The sequence below is a fragment of the Syngnathus leptorhynchus genome, unplaced genomic scaffold (genome assembly GCF_054491065.1).
Source record: "Syngnathus leptorhynchus isolate UIUO unplaced genomic scaffold, UIUO_Slep HiC_scaffold_364, whole genome shotgun sequence".
Lineage (NCBI taxonomy): Eukaryota > Metazoa > Chordata > Actinopteri > Syngnathiformes > Syngnathidae > Syngnathus > Syngnathus leptorhynchus.
This window is the reverse complement of record NW_028232323.1, coordinates 7,684-29,154: the sequence shown is the minus strand read 5'-3', so window position 1 is coordinate 29,154 and position 21,471 is coordinate 7,684. Positions and strand designations below refer to the sequence as shown.

Below are 21,471 nucleotides of genomic sequence, written 5' to 3'. Positions count from 1 at the left end.
AAGAGAGGAAGACAAACAGAAAAACAGAGTTCACAATGCAATAAATATAAACACACTGCTCCAATAAATATGCAGTGCAAGCTGGTGGTTTGCTAAAGAGCATCATGCGCAGATAAAAAGTCCCAAGTCAGTTAACCTATCAGCTCTAGCTCCAGGTCTCCCCGTGCCTGCGGGCCTGGTTGTAGAGTCGGAGTGCGGCTGGAATAAACGACTGTCCAAATCTCTTTGTGCTCTGACGGGGGAGGACCAATTTTGATGTATTCATTATAATTTCCATATAGATTTGGAGAATAATGTCCACATTATATAGCTGCGTTGGGTATTGAGTGTGTTTGTGTGTGCGTGCGCCCGTGCGTAATGGTTAACACTCTGGCCTCTGAATCCAGTCATCGGAGTTTTAAATTTCAGTGGGACCTCAAATATTTGGTCGTATACATGTATATGGGAAAAATTTGCTCCTGTACTGCCCCATGAAACCATATGCCTCCCAGTGATTAGGGCTGAGTTTTTCATGGTGTAATGCTTAGCACTCTGGACTTTCAATCCAGTGATTTGAGTTCAATTCTCAGTGGAACTGTTATTTGACATTTATCAAAGAAACATTTTCAATACAGTCTGCCACCCTTTGAAAACATATCCCTATACCTTGCTTATATTTGATAAAGTAATCACATGTTGTCTGGGTTGCAATGTCAACTCGTGGAAGTTACCAGTCCACCGTTGGCACCAGTTAGATCTTGGATGATTCTAAAGCTAATGCTCTTCTGGAATACCGTATAATGTTTGCATGGTGTGATTGTGAGCACTCTGAATCTAGCAATACAAGTTCAAGTCTTGGTGGAACTTCCAATTTGTAGTAATTTACCTGGAACATAAATTGAGTGTGTAAGCCCAATTTAGTAAAATGAGCGCCTTAGTTAGTGCATTGTGCTCAGAAAAATGATGCTCCTTTTTCAGTCATTGCTAGGGTTTCATGGTGTAATGGTGAGCACTCTGGACTCTTAATCCAGCGATCCGCGTTCAAGTCTCGGTGGGACCTCAAATATTTTGTCATTTAGCTGGGAAAAATTCGCGAAATGGTAGCAGCTTGTGTGCTTCCGTATGAAATCGTATGCTTCCCTACACTTCCCTACGCTCCATGAGCGCTCTGGATTATGAATCCAGTGATCTCAGTTCATGTCTCGGTTGGACCTCAAATCTTTGGTCATATACAGTTGTATGCAAAGGTTTGGGCACCCCAAATTAATTTCAAGATTTTCCTTTATAAATCATTGGCTGTTCGGATCAACAATTTCAGTTAAATATATCATATCACCGAACCCCTCTTTAGAGAAAAAACTTTATTTTTTTCTTATTCAAGACATAGACGTTTTTTACTGGCGCACAAAATGAGCCGTGCATGAACATCACCTTGTTCAAAGAATAAAACCAACACAATGCATGAATTCACAACAAATGACATACCAGCAAATCAGTGTGACTTCTGCTGTTGCCTTTGCGAGACCATTTCAGATATGCAAATTTATAAATCAGGTGTGTTCGGACCTCCGCAGTGGAGGCTTTGCCGAACCCCTGAGACTGACTCACTGAAACCTTAGGGTTCGACCGAACCCAGGTTAAGAACCACTGGTCTGGAGGCTGTTATTTCTGCAAAAGAAGGATCTACTAAATATTGATGTCATTTTACTGTTGGGTTGCCCAAATGTATGCACCTGCCTACTTTTATTGAAATAATGATTGCACACTGTCTGCAAATCCTATAAACCTCACTTCACTTCTCAAATATCACTGTGTTTATCACTGCCGTCATCCACCGTGCATGGATTTGGGCCATCTAATTGGTTCCTTTGCCCCCGCCCACCCTGATTAAGACCTGCGGAGGCTGGTTAGGATTTGGATAGAAGTTGGTTAGGACTTGATTAGTAAGTGTTAGGAATCGTTTTAGCTGTCCCTTCAGGGCAAGGAACGAGGAAGTTGTCATTGTCTGTAAGCTTGTTTGTATGTACATTTGTCATGGTCCAACGTAGACTGTTCAGGGTGAATAAAACAACTCTGCAGCAGGTTTATTCTGCTATTAACCAGATTCAAACCGGGGTTACAGCAGCCTCAATGCTATATTATGGCCAATATGCAGTTGCATGTTTAATGTCTTTTCTCAAGGATCTTCAGCCAGGGCACCCAGGCAGACCATGAAAGAATGTTGATGTTAAAATGTTGGTGGAACTATCCAATAACTTCGCAAATCCGATGATCCCAAAGCCTTGAGATGAGACAAAATTGGAGAGACTTTTTTCTTGACAATGTCTGTGAGTTACTTCAACCCAAAAGTTCACATAAAGTACACATAGCTAATGTTGACCACAAAATGGCATATGAGCTAGCCAGGAGTCCTGGAATATTCTGATTTGTAGACATATGCGTTATCCAATGGTCAACTCGCCCCACGGGAAAATGGGGTTTGTAAGCTTGTGGGTAACACTTTCGCAAAATTGAAAAAAAAAAAATGGGTGACATTTGAATCTGCCATGATTGCGCCACTCGCCCTACAAGTTACGGCTACCAACCGTAAACTTGCGTGGAAGATCGTCAATCTCCAAAATATGGCTGTTTAGCAATAGTGAGCAAGGGACAAAGATAACAAAATAATTTTATTATGCCATGACCCAGATTTGAACCTGGGTTGCTGCGGCCACAACACAGAGTACTAACCACTATACGACCATGGCCAATGCTCAAGACTCAAGAAATTTTATTTGGCATGTGTGAGCGTGCCAAACAAGGAATTTGTCTTCTGTACATCACAGCCTCTGTTCAACATTTAGGTGATTAACAACACTCAGGACATGTGAAAATGACAAATATTCTCAGCCATCCCATGAGGGCAAGGAAAAACTCAAAACTCCGACTAGGGGAAATGAGAAACTTTGAGAAGAGACCACAGATGGGAGGGTCCCTCTTCCAGGATGACCAGGCTGCAATAGATGCAGAGAAGACACATAGTACAAACAGTGTAGACAATCCAAAAAGGTGAGGAGAGCAGGATGTTATTGTACAGCAATGACTCTGAGACTCTAAGAGTTGTGTGAGTTCATCAGAGCAACAGCCTGGGGGAAGAAGCTGTCTCTGTGTCTGCTGGTTTTAGCGTACATAGCTCTATAACGCCGTCCGGAGGGGAGTAGTTCAAACAGACTGTAACCTGGGTGAGAAGGGTCTGTAGAGATGTCTCTTGCACATTTCCTGGTCCTGGACAGGTACAAGTCTTGTATAGATGGGAGGTGGATTCCAATGATCTTTTCTGCAGTCCTGATTGTCCGTTGCAGTCTGTGCTTGTCTGTCTATGCACAACATAGTTCATGCTACTGCATACAGGCCATGATCCAATGGTGCTTAGCACTGCATTGTATTCGATTCCAATCGAGGTTTTGGCATGATCAAATTACCTTGTTGCCTTGTTTGTGGCGCTGTTGTGTGGCAGCCGTATCGCCTATTGAGTTGCGCTCATGTCATCTGTGTCTTTTATATACCCGGTCTGTGGTAAGAATACTGCTGGGGCCTGAATATCCCCACCCACGGGGATCAATAAAGTTTCAATCAATCAATCAATCAATCAACCAATCGATCAATCAATCAACCAATCAATCAATCAATCAATCAATCACATTTGTCTGCTGGTCACTGTTGCAAAACAGCCTTCCTTTGGACAATGACCCAAGATTACAGTCAATAAAGTCTTGTAGGGCGAGTGGCGCAATGATAACACATGACAGATTCAAGTGATGTTTTATGTATGATGAGAATCAAAACAACAGACAAAAGAGACCCAAGGTAAATTAAATCAAGTCATTTCGTTGCAATTGATAGCCCATGTGACACGCGCCTCAGATTAAATGGGGCTAGTTGATCAACAGCAAACCCAGGTAATCATGCACCCTAAGGAAGAATAATTCCCCTGCACCAATGAGCCCCATCGGAGACCAGCTGACCCCGTTACATTCCGATTGGTAGCCCATGTGACATGGACCTGAAGACTGAATGTCAGTGATGAATGGAATAAATTGAATCTGGTTGTAAGGCTCCCACTTCCCTAACTTCAAGCCCTAACACTAAGCCTAAAACCGTAACAATACCCAAACCCTAATAATTAACCCGTAACCTGCTAACCGTAACCCCCTCATATTTAACCCTAATCTCTAATGCTCCCCCTAATGGTAGTGCTCCCTAAACTTGAAGGCAGGCATATACGAACCGGACCAGCAGATTACCCCATTTCAGAATTGTTTTAGAAACCCTTACAGACGGTTAAAATCCACATAATAGTTATGAGCGGATGTGTTCTGTGAGTGTTCTCCTCCCCCCCCTCCCCTTTCCTTTCTCCCGCTGTTGGGTTTTCAACATTCACAAAGAATTTGACAGAGGCAGAGAGTTGTCTTCAATGGCTACAACTTTTTTTCAAAAGGACGGTGATCAAACAACAGCAAGTGCCCTTCTACAGGCTGGCCACTTTTTATTGAGTAAATACAATGGGTGGGGGTTACTCAAATGTATAGCTTCTCATTGGTTCACAGCAGTCAGTTGAGCACAAAAATGCAGAAAACCCAGATGTTATTGCTTAACGACTCATGGCTCCAAACATATACGTCCTGTACCAGGAACGAGCAAACCCCGATGTTCTTGCTTAACGATTTATGGCTCCAAACATATACATCCTGTACCAAGAACGGGCAAACCCAGATGTTCTTGCTTAACATTCTATAACGGTTGGAAATTCCCGGGACACAAGGTCAAACTGCCATACAGCGAACATCTTGCATTAAACCCATGGAATCCAATGATATTCCCAACAACCGCCAAGTAGCATCTGGCCCCTCAATAGTAAACAGTCCTCGTTAGTATAGTGGATGGTATCTCTGCCTGTCACGTGGAAGACAGGGGGTCGATTCCCCGACGGGGAGTTTACTTCTTTGTGCAAAATAGCATTTAAGCAGTTTTTGACCCATGTGCGTTAATCTGTGTTTGTAGCAGAGTTATTATATAGCTGCGTTGGTTGATATGATAAGATCATAAAATGGCCGCCTCTGTGACTCGCTCACTCCTACTTCGTGTTATTTTTTTGTGTTTTGGGGTCTTCTGCAGCCCATCCCAGATCAATTTTAGCAGAGAAGAACTATTGAACATTGGACAGTTTTTTCCTGGCACTTTCTGTCCAGTTTTCACGGACGCGGGCAGTTTGACGGAGATTTTAGCCGGAGCATCTGGTTTGGATTGGCCACCAAACGAGACAAGCACAGACTGCAATGGACAATCAAGACTGCGGAAAAGATCATCAGGACCAACCTCTCATCTATCCAAGACTTGTACCTGTCCAGGACCAGGAAACGTGCAAGTAACATCTCTACATACCCTTCTCACCCAGGTCAGAGTCTGTTCGAACTACTCCCCTCTGGAAGGCGTCACAGAGCGCTGTGCGCAAAAACCAGCAGACACAGAGACAGCTTCTTCCCCCAGGCTGTCGCTCTGATGAACTCACACCACTCATAGAGTCTCAGAGACATCACTGGGCAATAAATATCCTGTTCTTGCCACTTCAATGTGGTTAAGTCACCTGAATGTTGTTAGTCACTTGATTGTAGTACAGAGACTGAGATCAACCGGAGTCCAATTCCTCGTTTGGCATGCACAAACTTAGCAAATAAAGCTGATTTTGATTTTATGCAGGGGTTTTGGTGTTGGCAGTATTAGGCAGGTGTCTGTTTTGGATGCTGTTTTGGTGGGTAATACTGTAATGGAATGGTCTGACAATATCCTGGCACTGTCTGTGGCTGGGAAAACTGGACAATATGACCTGGAAAGGTAAGTGTTCTTTTTTTTTATGTCAGATCAGCAGCAGCAGCAGCCTCGTGTCTCAAGGATATCCAGCACTAAGGTTACAGTCATCCAGCTCTGCAACCAGTGACAGTCATTTCATTACGGAGGCCGAGACGGCCGTGCTGTTTCCCGTATCCTTCGGTCAAAGTCAAAGTCCGCTTTATTGTCAATTTCTCAACATGCCAAGGCACACAAAGACATCGTGTTCGTAGACTCAAACATATTTTGACCTAAATGTTAGAGGTTTGGGTAGCTCGGTGCGCACTGGTTAGCACGTCCGTCTCACAGTTAGGAGGAGTTCGATTCCACCTCTGACCCTCCCTGTGTGGAGTTTGCTTGTTCTCCCCGTTCCTGCGTGGGTTTTCTCCGGGCACTGTAGTTTCCTCCCACATACAAAAAAACATGCTTGGTAGGCCTATTGAGCGCTCCAAATTGCCCCTAGGTGTGAGTGCAAGTGCAGATGGTTGTTCGTCTCTGTCTGCCCTGCGATTGGCTGGCAACCGGTTCAGGGTGTCCCCCGCCTGCTGCCCGATGATGGCTGGGATAGGCTCCACCACGCCCGTGACCCCCGTGGGGACAAAGCGGTTCAGAAAATGGATAGATGGATGGATGGATGAAAACTGCTTTCTTTCACTCCCTTTGTTAGAACCATGCTGACTCTTACATTCCATTTGGCAGTCCTTCGCTGTGTCCAAATTTGCATCACGTGACACACGAATGCAACCTGTAAATGATGCGCATGTGACATTGGCCTGTCACAAAAGGCAGAGAATGGGGGACAGCCGTGTTTCAAAGTAGGAATCCTGCGGGAGTTGAACCCGGTACCTCTCGCACCTTAAGCAGATCATTTCCCGAGACCAACGAGAACCGTGTTAAATTAGCAGACTTTATTACTTTCTGATTGGTAGCGAATATGACATGGACCTGAGGACTGCATTTCAGTGATTAATGAATTCCGATTAATATTAATCCCTCTGCTCCTTGTTCGGCCCCCGGGTCAAAATTTAGAAGCCAATTGGGCCCGCAAGTCAAAACGTTTGCCCACCCCTGGTCTAGAGGCTGTTATTTCTGCAAAAGGAGGATCCACTAAATTGATGTCATTTTTCTCTTGGGGTGCCAAATTTACGCACCTGCCTACTTTTGTTGAAATAATGACTGCACACTGTCTGCTAATCCTATAAACTTCATTTCACTTCCCAAATATTACTGCCGTCATCCACCGTGCACGGATTCGGGCTTGTGCCTAAGACTAAATGGGGCTATTTGATCAACAGCAATGTTTCAAAGCCGGGCTCGTCTGAGAGTTGAACCCAAGGACCTCTCACATCCTAAGCGAGAATCATAGACCTAGACCAACGAGCCACAATGAATGCTTGCAGACCATGTTACATTCCGTGTAACGTTGGTCTGTCAAACGCTCCACATAATGATAGACAACAGTGTTTCAAAGAAGAGCTCGACCGGGAGTTAAACCCGGGTAATCATGCACCCTAAGTGAGATTTATTCCCCTGCACCAATGAGCCCCATAGTACAGACCAGCTGACCCCATTACATTCTGATTGGTAGCTGTCAGGTCTAAGTATGATCAGACATTAAATCACATGCTGGAACGAAGAGGAGAAGACAACCAGGATAAGTTTACTCGCGAGGAGAACGATACAGAAAGCAAACTCAGATCCAATCTCCATTGATTCTCCACGTGCTCCTCTTTTTAATGTTTTGGTTGCCCTGGTTACAGAGGCGTTGTTACACTAAAGGGAGGGGAGATAGTGGCTGTAGCAACGCTGATTAGCTAAGGAATGAAGTGTGGTGTGATTTAGCACAATTGTCGGCCCATGCCCCCGCACTGGAATTGCAGAGTCTGTTTTCTTCACTCAAAAGCTGTCTTCTCCATGGGCGGCCGACTCCTCCTCGATTGTGATCAGATAACTTGAAGCACATTGAATGCCGCTTACCTGTGGAACAATGCAACTAAACCTTTGCTAAGTTTATCTTCTTGGTAAACTAACACAACACATCATAATAATGAGTAACTAGCCCTACCTAAACATTTCAACACATATTAAATGTGAAGTAATTGGTATACAGTTCCTTCAACAAACATTGAGTAAATATGGGATAACTTATATGTGACTACTTCAACCCGTATATAACATTCAACAAAGAAAAAACGTTTCGATCAACAACAATCTATGAATCAAAGCTACAGTTAACTAAAAGGAATGAAGTCCCTTTAAACTAAACAAAGAACATCTCTATGCAAAGAATCTCTGCTCATTGTTAGTGAATATCTCTTCCAAAAACAAACACAAAAGTAACGTAAGGACAGGAAGGATACATAAGGCTCTTGCCGTTTTACAAACCCACGTCTTTCCTGGTAGTTTGTTAACGCTACAATACAGTTATATACTAGATCTGTGCAACGCGCGCGTGTGGCGTTGTTGACATAAAGGACGAGGAATTCGATCGATGGATTTAATGATTAGGAGTGACACAGACGGTATGATAATATTGTTGTTATATAAACCCACCTCTTTCCTGGTACTTTGTTAACGCTACAATATAGTTATATACTAGATCTCTAGAGCGCACGCGCGGCGTTGTTGACATAAAGGACGAGGGATTTGATCGATAGATTTAATGATTTGGAGTGACACAGATGGTTTGATAATATTGCTGTTATATAAACCCACGTCTTTCCTGGTACTTTGCTAACGCTACAATATAGTTATATACTAGATCTGTGCGGCGCACGCGCGGCGTTGTTGACATAAAGGACGAGGAATTTGATCGATGGATTTCAAGATTTGGAGTGACACAGATGGTTTGATAATATTGTTGTAATATGATAGTTATTTGAAATATACTTGATATATCATTATATGGGTATGTTGAATAATTAGAAATGCAACTTACAATGGGCCCGACGTCAGCATATGCGGCGCATACGCGGCATTGTTTATATAAAGGACGATCGATAGATTTAATGAATTGGCGTGACAGATGGTTTGATAAACGTGTTATTTATGTAATACTTACTTGAATAACTCTGATTGTTACGTCAGGCCCGTTCTCAGCTCCTTGTTTCCGTATATGTCACGTTAGCATACCGTATCGTTTAGCCTGTTGTTGCTGGTTCATGTCTGTTTTTGGTGCTGGATTTTGACAAATAAATTTGCCCCAAAAGTGTGACTTATACTCCGGTGCGACTTATATCTGTTTTTTTCACTTTATTGTGCATTTTATGGCGGGTGCGACTTATACTCCGGAGCAACTTATAGTCTGAAAATTACGGTAATCATATGATAAATAGGAGGGATATGTTAGGGTTGGTAGATTAGTTTGATCCTATGATTATGTTGGAAAGTAACCTGTAATAATTAACCAAACTTTGCCTGTCTTAACAAAGTAGGAGAACAAAGTGCTAAGATCCTTTGAACTGATTGACCAGCTGCAGAGGAAGCAATCAAAGTTGTTCTGTTTACACAACATCGTAAAACACCCCCTGCTATGATTTGACCAGAGGCCAGGGGTTCACCCCCACCCTGTCCACTCTCACCCCCACCCTGCTTCTCTCAACAAATATGCTCTTGCAAGAGGCCTAAGACAGACTTCGTTCGAACATTGCTGTATGCACAGTGACGAACGACCTCTCCACTTTCAAATGTTCCAAAGGCATACTGTCTCCCGTGTGGTTCTTGCAAATAAGTTAGAGTGAGCACCACTCTAACAAAAAGGAAGCCTTGAGCGTGAAGTTTTTCTTCGTACTAAGTTCATTTTGTTTCCCTTGTCAATCACTTTTTTTTGGTTCTTTTATCACAAACTATTTTAATTTTAGGTTATATTACCTGACATGTTTCGGCACTCTGATAAAGGCGGAAGTACATGCTGAAACATGTCAGGTAATATAACCTAAAATTAAAATTGTTTGTGATAAAAGAACCAAAAAAAGTGAAGTTTTTCTGTATTGGTTCGCTGGCTGTCTAGCAGCACCCAGTCACGTGCCGTAAGGACAGTCCAGTAAAAAGACGAGTATCATCAGCAGGCTCAAGTCACACGGAGCTACATTCAGCAAACATGAGTCTACCCTCAGGAAAGAACCACCTAAAAGTTTATGAACAGTGGATTGAAGATAAGGCAGACTTTGTGGTGGAGATCGACTCGGAGCAACCACCAGTTGCCGACGCAGCCACGGACCAACTGTATCCTGGAGGACAGCCATCGTGCCGCAAACGGCTGCCTTCGTTTAGCAGGCGCTCACAAGCATCATCAAACTACTCACCTACAAGAGCCGACTCCAAATCAGCCAAGGCCCAGCTTGCCTTGGCCGAGAAGAAAGCCAACCTCATGAGACAAAAGGCTGAATTGGATGCCTGTCTTCATCAAAAGTCAAAGCTTTATTGTCAATTTCTTCACGTTAAGACACACAAAGAGATCGAAATTACGTTTCCCACCGTCCCACGGTGACTAGACACAGTACACAACACTTACAATCAAATAGCACAAAGAGTAAAAACGAACAGACGAGCAACGAATAAGTAATAAGCAAATAACCCAAATAAATAAATAGACAAATAAGAGCAGCAAAATGGAGCAAGCGTGCTAATAGCAGACAGCCAGATCACAGGGCAAAAGAACAGGACGTCATATTTTTAAAAGTAAAAAAAAAGTAGCTGCAGCATTAGCTGAGGTAACAGCATACGAAGAAGTACAACGTGAAAGCGGGGAACCGCATGAAACCTCTCGTCAACCCAGTGCATACGTGGAACAACAATACAAGTTGCTCAAACCCTCAACTACAACGTCACGTGTCACCATCAAGAATGGAGGACATTAAACAAGAACCGTAAGTAAACAAAGGGCCAACCAACACCTACGCCTTTAAATCATTAGCCCAAGCTTTCCAACCTGCAAATACAGTGCCTTGCGATAGTATTCGGCCCCCTTGAACCCTTCAACATTTCGCCACATTTCAGGCATCAAACATAGAGATAAAATTTAATTTTTTTGTCAAGAATCAACAAGTGGGACACAATCGTGAAGTGGAACGAAATTTATTGAATAATTTAAACTTTTTTAACAAATAAAAAACTCTAAAGTGGGGCATGCAATATTATTCGGCCCCCTTGTGCTAATACTTTGTAGCGCCACTTTTTGCTGCGATTACAGCTGCAAGTCCCTTGGGGTATGTCTCTATCAGTTTTGCACAACGAGAGACTGGTCTCCATTATCTTCTGTTGTCATTTATTGACAAGTGCTCTATTTGGAGGCTCCGCCCCTTTGCTCACTGCATGTTGAGCCAAATCTATACTCTTCAAAGAGAGACCAGATGAGGGCATATTGTAAATATCCTCTTCTTCCTTCTCTTTAATGTCGTAGGGGTCTTTTCCCTCCTTGTTCTGGCTCCGCCTCCTCTTTTTTTTTTTTATGAAAGGACACACCTTGTCCATTTGCTCGTGAAGCACGGCTGTTCCTGGCTGTTGTCACATTCAAACTTGTACATATAGGAGAATCAAAATCAGGACTTTTAACTGCTTTACAAGACAAGGGGTTCAACCAGCTATGAGGTTCGAGCACACTAACAGGTACTCAAACTTGGCCAAGCTATCTAGCCTTGCTTGCTCGCAGAATAGTAGCATGGGAGGTAAACGTGGTGACATCCTGAGTTCCACTTTGCAATATTGTACTTCAATACTTTACAGCTTATTATTAGCAGCAGTACCACATGTCTTGTAAACCAGGGGTCGTGAGTTCCATTCTCACAGAGGCCTGATTGTATACTAAACATTTGCTGCACAAGCTGAATTTATGAGTTGAGGGTGTAATTCCATGTATCTTGTCCATGGTACTGGTGGCCAGCAGACACCAGCTCAGTGGTCTAGTAGTAGAGTGTCCGCCCTAAGACTGGAAGGTTTTGGGTTCAAACCCCGGCCGGGTCATACAAAAGACTATAAAAATAGCACCCATTACCTCCCTGCTTGACACTCAGCATTAAGGGTTGGAATTTGGGGGTTATATCACCAAATGATTACTGGGCGAGGCACAGCTGCTGCTCACTGCTCACTGCTCCCCTCTCTCCAAGTGGATGGATCAAAATCACATGGGGATGAGTTAAATGCAGAGGACACATTTCACCATACCCAAATGTGTGTGTGATGATGATCATTGGGACTTTAACTTGGGACTTTGTGCGATGAGTTATTGTCTTTGAGGATGTTAAGGAAAATTTTATAATTTCTCACGGCACACAAATGTGTCCACGCCGGATGAAAATCACTGGCTTAGAGTCCTGTTTAGACTACATTTTCAAGCGTTTCTTCTGGTTAATCTTCTAAAAGGTTGACACAGGTTTGCCAAGCAAGGCCGCGTAGCTCAGTAATAAGAGCACTAGAATTGTAAATCAGAGGGTGTGAGTTAAATTCCCACTAGGCTCCGACAGACAGCTACATCTGCTAACCCTGATTGATAGTAGTGTGTTTGAATTTTTGATGAGCGGTATGTGCTAAAGCCTCATTGCTAGCAAGAGAACTGGTCTTGCAAAAAAGGATTCACTAGCTGTGTCCAAATTAACAGGGTGCATCCTCAGAAAGTCGTTTTTTTTTGCCAGTTGGCATGTTGTTGATTTGAATTGGGTTCAAGCACTCCCTATCGCATTGATGTGTGTGCATATGCCTGTTAATGCCCGAACTGGGCACACCCATTTTGAGTTGCAGAAAGATTGCTGTTTTCCTGGACCAATTTCGACCCTTCCAGTTGCTGATCCAGATCCTGGTAAATGCACACACACACATCTCGGACTAATTGTCCAGTTTTATGATTCCAGGTTTGCTGAGCAAACTGCTGCGGACCCGGAAGCAGAGATCCGGCTCACCCCAACTGTCTGGCTGAAAGTCCTGAGGAGTAATTGGACGGGGTTTGGATGGACTGGACCCTATAAAGTGGTGGACCGCACCTCACATGTTGTACAACTGGCCGTCAAAAGAGACACGTGGTATCATCTGTCCCAGTGTGCCCCTGTGAAAGAATCCTGCGGTGATTCAGATCTGCCATTGGCAGCGTCCCCACTCCCGATTGAAAAAGAGGCAGAATAATCCTCTCACCCCTGGTGGCCAGGTAGTCTGCCCTGAGCCACTGAAGACAAAGACTGCAGAGCAGATGTTTTCAGGTTCCCTCCGGACGGAACAGAGCTGCAAAGGGGGGAAGAACTGTGCTTACACCAGTGGGCGTGGCAAGCCCCCAACGGCTGAACTGCTACGAGCAATTGTTATCTCATACTGACGATTTTGAGAACATTTTGGTCGCCTAAGGCAAAGGGACCGTGTTAGCCGTTTTGCCGCAGGTTTTTCACTCACACACTCAAGTTGAACAGCAGAATTGAGGCGAGACGTCCTCCTCACACCAGTTTATTGCTGAAATTGCTTTAAGTTTTTGACCTTTTGCAACCACCCCCCCATCATTTACTCTCTTAATGTGAGGTATTTGTGCTCTTGCTCCCCATCATTTCTCCACTGATATGGCTAAAATTACGAACTCCCATCCAATTGATACAAATTTCTGCCACACCTTCTAACGACACCTACACTGACATTGATACTCTCATACCAATAGCCACCACTATTCCCCCAACCCCGACATAAGCACATGTGTAATCTGTGTTTGTTTTTATGTGGTGTATGGATGTTGTTGTGTTCTTTGCATAACTGATTACTATAGTTATTGAGAGACGAGATTTAGATTGACCTGCCGCCTATCAGATGATCCATTATCCCTGTGTTCATGACGTTCTTTGTTAGTTTGTCCTTGCCTTTTGAGGGACTGAAGAGGGAGCAACAGAAATGTGTAAATACTCTTGTTAATTTATCCAAACATAGTTGCTCCATCAGAGCCCAGACACAGCACACAGAGCTTTGAGACTTTCACTTACACATAGGCAGTGAGTACAGACACGGCATACAGAGCTCCGTTAAGTTCCATGACACATAGTCACAAAACATTCAGTAAATAACAGGACATTCAGGTGATAACAGAACAGCCGTCATCAGGCAGTAGATGAGGGGACACCCTGAACTGATCTCCATCTGATCGCAGGGCACACAGAAATGGAAAACCATTTGCACTTGCACCCAGGGGCAATTTGGAGTGCTCAATCAGCCCACCAAGCATGTTTTTGAGAAGTGGGAGGAAACCGGAATGCCCGGAGAAAATCCTCGTCCATGCAAACTCAACACAGGGAGAGCCGGAGGTGGAAGTGAACCCGCAACTTCCTAACTGTGAGGTGGACGTGATACCCAGTGTGCCAACGAGCTGCCCTGATGAAGTAAATGTTTTTATAAACTAATGAGTATCTACACATGGTTGTTGCTCCCTCTTCAGGATCTAAACTGATACCCATTCAATTCCATTCATTCCATCCATTATCTGTACCGCTGGGGTCGCGGGCGTGCTGGAGCCTATCCCAGCAGTCAACGGGGAGTAAGCGGGGGACACGTTGCAACTGGTTGCCAGCCAATTGTAGGGCACACAGAGACAAACAATCATTCGCACTTGCACTCACACCTATGGGCAATTTGGATTACTAAATTGTCTGACCAAGCATGTTTTTGTGATGTGGGAAGAAAACCCGGGGAAAACCCACGCAGGCACGGGGAGAACATGCAAACTCCACACAGGGAGCGCCAGATCACAACTCAAAAGTTATTTTATGATACAAATTGATTTGCTTTCATGTCGAATCGTATGCTTTGCATGTTTGGGTGGGGATTTGGGGAGGTTTCACCGAACGTGAATGAATGAGGGAGTAGTCGTAAAGATCTAAAATAGTGATTGCTCGGGTGCGCTTGGCGCCCAGTAGCACTCACCTTTGGGCCAGCAAGTAAGGAGCACCACTGAAGCAGATGTTTCCATAGTGTAGTGGTTATCACATTCCCCTGACACGTTACAGGTCCCCAGCTCAAGACTGGGTGGAAACAGCTTCTTCTAATTTTTCTGGTCATTGATGGTTCCTTTGCAAAGTCCCTGACACATTAAAACGATTTTGCGCTGCAACTATGTTGTGGTACCTGATTTGAGATTGGGTGAAAACAGTTTTTTTTCACTCACTTTTGTTGAAACCATGCTGACTCTTACATTCCATTTGGTAGTTTCTCCAAATTCGCATCATGTGACACACGAATGCAGCCTGTAAATGATGCGCATGTGACATTGGCCTGTCAAAAAAGGCAGACAACGGGAGACAGCTGTGTTTAAAAATAGGGCTCGTCCGGGAGTTGACCCCAGGACCTCTCCCACCCTATACGCGAGCCCCATAGTAAATTAGCTGACTCTGTAACATTCTGATTGGTAGCGAATATGACATGGACCTGAGGACTGCATTTCGGTGATTAACGAATTCTGATTAATATCATAGCCGGTTTGCGCGTATCCTTTCAGGGTCATAATTGTGTGTCTACCGCTGCCTCGTGACAGCCAGGCCTAAAAAAAGATGAATTAGGAAGAACTTTATGAAATAAATTGACGTGAAAATGTAGGTGGACGTAATGTCTGGAAGCTTGTGTTCAACAGAAGGCTGTTTGGCAACAGTGAACAACGGACAAATTCAGCAAGCCCAGATTCGTTCCGGGGATGCTGCGGCCACAACGCTATACGATCATGACCAATATGCAATAGCATACAATAAGTTTAGGGTCTTTTGTTTAGGATCTTCATCCAGGACACCCAGTCAGACCATGAAAGAATGTTGATGTTAAAGGAACTATCCATCTGCGCAGATCCTGTGATCCCAAAGACTTGAGGTGAGACAACATTGGAAATACTTCTGTGTTGACAGTGTCTGTGAGTCACTTCAACGCATAAGTTTCAAGTACACATTGCTAATGTTGACCACAAAATGGCATGTGAGTTAGCCAGGAGTCAAACCTCGAATCTGTCGTCAGACGCGTTATCCATTGCGCCAATAACACAGAATAGGTTGTACCCCTAAGCTAGTGTGTAACACTTTTGCAAAAAAGATTCGAGCCGGAATCGCTGTGGCCACAACGCAGAGTACTTATCAATATACGATCAAGGCTTATATGCAGAAACATAAAATAAGTTGAAAACCTTTAGGCTTTTCAGCCAGGACAGGAACTATCCAACTGCGCAGATCCGATGATCCCAAAGATTTGGGTTGAGACAACACTGAAAAAACGTTTTTCTTTGTTGACAGTGTCGCTTCTTCTGTGGCTTACCTCTTCTTCGTTTCACATCTAAAGCATCTTATCATATTACCTTGCGGCTTATACTACACGGTACATACCATATCGCCCATACAACCCATGCATGAGATGTGGTGGCTGAGATATTTAGGCAATGGGTTGCTACTCCATTGTGCTCTCCACTCATCATTTCATATCACATCCTCGTCGGATTTTATCTTCAGCCAAAGTATCTTGACACAACATACATGAGGTGACGTGTCAACACCAGTTAAGCAAGACGAGGTGACCGAGAGATAAAGGCGATGGATTGCTGGTCCATGTTGCTCTGCACGCATGGGTTCAAATCCCATCCTTATCGAAGGTTGTTTTTAAATTGTTGAATCTGTAATTTGGTTTGTATTTGACTCAATATAGTAATATTTATATTCTATGACAGCTCCGTGGTGCACTGGTTAGCACGTCCGCTTCACAGTTAGGGAAGTGCGGGTTCGATTCCAACGGCTGTTGCGTGTTGTTGATGATGTCTGTTGTTGGGTCAGGAAAACTAAGCTGTGGGGTAACGTTTGGTTCTTTATTGGCAAGATCTTGGGTTGTTTAATGGCACTCAGTACACATGGCACTTCATCAGATGTAACAACACCCCCCATCTCCAGGTCAGAAGGTTTTATACTGTCTGGAAAAGGCAGGAAAGTGTCACCTGACCATTTGGTATCTATGTGTATTGGAGAGTTGAAAATGTATTGAAAAAATATTTTAAAAATTTATGGATCCCCGGGGGTGGGGAAATTCAGGCCCCAGCAGTATTCATACCACAGAGCGGGTATATAAAAGACACTCAGATGACATGAGCGCAACTCAATAGGCTCCTATAAGACTGCCACACAACGGCGCCACAAAGAAAGCCAGTAAGTGTGAAAGTTAAAAGCCATCAAAACAAAGCAACAAGACAAAGGAAGAACGTAACAGCAGCTGACCAGCCCCCCTCAATACCAAAGAACACCCCAAAACACACAAAATAGCCTCCACGGGGTCCATGAACAGGTGTAAGGGCAGTCAAGTTCAACGGCGCCCAATGGACCGTGGTCGTGAATCGTTAAAACATCACAAAACAGGCAAACGTGAGCAGCATCCTGGGCACCCAGTCGAGGCACGTGCAGATGGTCACCATGGGGCTGGCACGGCTAAGGTCGTTGGTTCCGACGAGCACAAGGGAGCGGACCTCCCACAGGGGTCGCGGCTGCGAGGCCAAGGCGAGGGACCCAGTCAGCACCGGCCTGATGAGCAGGATGGCCGTCGGAAAGTCACGCCGGTCGCGACCGATGTGCACAGCCAGGGGAAAAAAATATCCAAAACGATCTGCACACGTCGAGGTGCGGCCGATGGACAAATAGGAAGAAAGAAAAAGGAGAAAAGTAGGAAATAAAGTGGAAAAGAGAGAACACTGCTGGGAGGCTGTCACTCACAGCGGCGCCATACCAAAAAAAAAAGACAAAAAAAAGCCACTTCCAGGCCTTGCATATTTGGAAACCGCTCGTGGGGTCCGACAAATAGTGGATTTTGAAGTTTCTCTTCAGAGAGAATCTTTGGCCACAAAGTGAGCAGGAGAAAGGTTTTTCACCTGTGTATGTTCTTACATTTGATTTTAAGTTTACCTTCTGAGAGAATATTTGGCCACAAACAAAACAGGAAAAAGGTTTCTAACCTATGTGTGTTCTTATATGTGTTTTGAACTATCCATTCTCTGATAATCTTTGACCACAAACTGAGCAGGAAAAAGGTTTTTCTCATCAGTGTGGGTTCTTGTGTGTGTTTTTAATGTTCCCTTCTCTGAGAATTTTTGGCCACAAACTGAATAAGAAAAAGGGTTCTCAGCTGTGTGTGTTCTTGCATTTGTTTTTAAGTTTACCTTCTGAGAGAATCTTTGGCCACAAACAGAGCAGGAAAAAGGGTTCTCACCAGTGTGGGTTCTTGTGTGTCTTTATAAGCTTCCTTTCCCTGAGAATCTTTGGCCACAAGCTGAGTAGGAAGAATATTTTTCACCTGTGTGTGTTCTTGCATGTGTTTTTAAGTATCTTCTGAGAGAATCTTTGGCAACAAACTGAGCAGGAAAACGGTTACTCACCTGTTACTCACCTGTCCCATCTGAGAGAATCTTTGGCCACAAACTAATCAGGAAAAAGGTCAGGGTATTTGTGTGTGTTTTTAAGTCACGCTTCTGAGAGAATCTTTGGGCAGGAAAAGGTTTTCTCACCTGTGTGTATATTCTTGTGATTATTTTTAGGTGACTGTTCCGAGAGACGCTTTGGCCACAAACTGAGCAGGAAAAATATTTTTCACTTTTGTGTGTTCGTGCATGTATTTTTAAGTTTATCTTCTGAGAGAATCTTTGGCCACAAAGTGATCAGGAAAAAGATATCTCACCGATGTGGGTTCTTGTGTGTGTTTTTAAGTCGCCCTTCTGAAAGAATTTTTGGCCACAAACTGAGCAGGAAAAAAGTTTCTAACCTGTGTGTGTTCTTATATGTGTTTTGAACTATCCATTCTCTGATAATCTTTGACCACAAACTGAGCAGGAAAAAGGTTTTTCTCATCAGTGTGGGTTCTTGTGTGTGTTTTTAATGTTCCCTTCTCTGAGAATTTGTGGCCACAAACTGAATAAGAAAAAGGGTTCTCAGCTGTGTGTTGACAGCACTGGCTGCAAAAATGTTGTCCGTGTCTGGGACTACCTACCTTTGTGAGCAAATTTTCTCACTAATGAACAGTAAATGAACAAAGCTACGCTCAAAGCTCACACATAAGCACTTAAATGAGATTCTGAAATTGGCTACTACCCAGGACATGATGCCTGATATTGATGCAGTTGTGCAGGCTATAAAATGCCAAGGTTCAGGGAGAAGTACTAAGACTGAATTTTATGGAATGCTGCTTTGAATGTTGCACTCTAAAATAAACAAATGTGAATATTTTCACTGGTAATTGCTGTGAAAGTTAGAAACAGATTTACAAGAGAAGAGTATTGTTAAGTGAAATATTATGTCTTATGCATGGCACATATGTTATCTATGTGTTTTTTTTTTACATGTTATGCATTAACAGAGAAGGGGCCATATGTACTGAATCAAATGTCTGTTTAAAACAGCTGCCACTTGAAATTTCAAGTGTGTGGCCTCAATTTATGTGTTCTGAATTGCTTCCTAGATGTGGAAAATTGATTTTAAATTCGTTGATTTCTAAATTTAGATGTGTTTAACGTCCAGGGCAGTGTTTTTAGGTTCCACAAAACTGATGACTAAATGTTTTAAAACATTGTACAATCACTGTGATCAGTTTTTTTTTTTTAAATGTACAATGCACTTAAATATCCATCCATCCATCCATCCATCCATCCATCCATCCATCCATCCATCCATCCATCCATCCATCCATCCATCCATCCATCCATTTTCTCTACCGCTTGTCCCCACGGGATTAGCAGGCATGCTGGAGCATATCCCAGCTGTCATCGGGCAGTTGGCGGGGGACACCCTGACCCGGTTGCCAGCCGATCGCAGGGCACACTGAGACAAACAACCATCCCCACTCACACTCACCCTCTTAACTGTGAGGCGGATAGGTCGATGGCCATCTCCTCCCCGTCGAGGTGTCATCACTCTGGTCAGGGGGTTGTTTTTTTCCTCTCGAAGCCCAACCACCTGGACGCGGTGTTGTTCTTTGTTCTCGTTCCTCACCGACTTTGAGGTGTTATCGTCCGGTACTCCCCTCGTCCCGTACCATCCCGTACTCCCTGTCTGGAGTTTTACAACACTTCGCAGAAAACAAGTTCATGCAGTGTGCCTGCACATTCCTCACCCCCCACCAATCCACACAAGCACTCCAATACTAGATATTATATTGATATGACTATATGTTTCACACAACCTTAAAAAATATGTTTGCAAACTGCTGAAAGGGCACTTCCCTTTATTCCCTCTCATGACCTCATTTATGAGGTCATCACCCGTTACTCTAGCAAACAGCTACCAGCGCGCTATTGGTCCTTCCTTCCCCCCGCGGCTCATGTTGAGTCACCAGGGTATATTGGCCTATCGGTGGCAACGGGCCAACGGTTTTCCCTATCAACTGGACAGCGAGTGATCTGATGCATTCTTTGGCAAGCGATCATGTAATTTGTCATCACCACACCACAACCAGATGTCTGCACGAGAGAAAGGAGAGGTTACAGTCAGTGACAAATTTGTCAGTGAATTTGCACCATGTGGAGTCTATTGTCCCAATACTTATGCCGGTTCCCTTTAACTTTAAACATGTCATATTTTGTTGAGTCACATGGTTGTCAAAAACGGGCTTTCTTTTTTCGTGAATAATTGTATGCTGTGACTCTCCAATGCCCTCTCAAACGAGGACAAACCAAACTCATTCCCTAAGCATTGAAAAACCATAAATAAAATAAACAACCACATTTTTCCATATGTTAACTTCTTTTGTCCATGACATGAAGCAACTACAAACCGTCTATCCTCTTTACCTTGGTGAATACATGTCTCTTCTCTGTCTGGTGGTGCTAAATCCAATACGTCCCTTACCTGTTCAATTTGCTTCCTCCACACCCTTCTCTGGTACTTTTCCAATTTGTCCTGTAATGTTTGGTTTGTCTCTGTCGTATTAAACAACGTGACTTACGTTTGCCAATTTCCGCTGTCACATCTCTGTCTCAAACCTCCCTCTTCCTCTCGTGAGAGCTCTTCTGTTGTGTTCACCTTAGCTTCATAAACTACTTTTCCTCTGTGTTAGAGATGTTCCGACTCTAACTTATTTTGCAAGAACCACACGAGAGACAATATGCCCTTTGAACACTTGCAAGTGGAGAATTTGTTCGTTACTGTAGATACAGCAATGTCCGAACAAAGTCTGCCGTTGAAATCATGCAAGAGAGTATTTATTGAGAGAAGAAGGGTGGGGGTGAGAGTCAGCCAAGGTGGGGGTGACATTTGACATGTGTGGTGGTCACCTCAGCAAATGATTAACCACTTGGGAGGGTCCCAGTTTATCGCTCCACGAGGCCGTGGACATAAATCCTAGTGGAGCAAAACAAGGACGCCTCCACACCACCTGGAAAGCTTCAACAACTGAATGGTTAAACTTTTCAGAGTCACGGGAAGGTAAAGGGTTCAAACAAAGTTCATCATTCTAGTCTACATCCCAACATAATCATACGATCAAGATAGTTTATAAACCCTAACATATCCCTCCTGTTTATCCTATGATTATGCCCACCCCGATCAATAAAACATAAGTAAGAAAATATAATGAAGAAAAACAACAATAAAATAAAAACACAGAAACAGCACATCATTGTACCCATCACTTGCGAAGCATTTTCGATGGTCAAATCATTACGTTTCTGTAAAA

At 43.7% G+C, this 21,471-nt stretch overlaps 1 non-coding gene across 1 annotated transcript; it reads left to right on the top strand.

Annotated features, from left to right (window-relative positions):
• Positions 1–967: 967 nt before the first annotated feature.
• Positions 968–1,039, top strand: trnak-cuu (transfer RNA lysine (anticodon CUU)). The gene has a single exon. It is a non-coding gene; the product is annotated as a tRNA-Lys (tRNA).
• Positions 1,040–21,471: the final 20,432 nt, after the last annotated feature.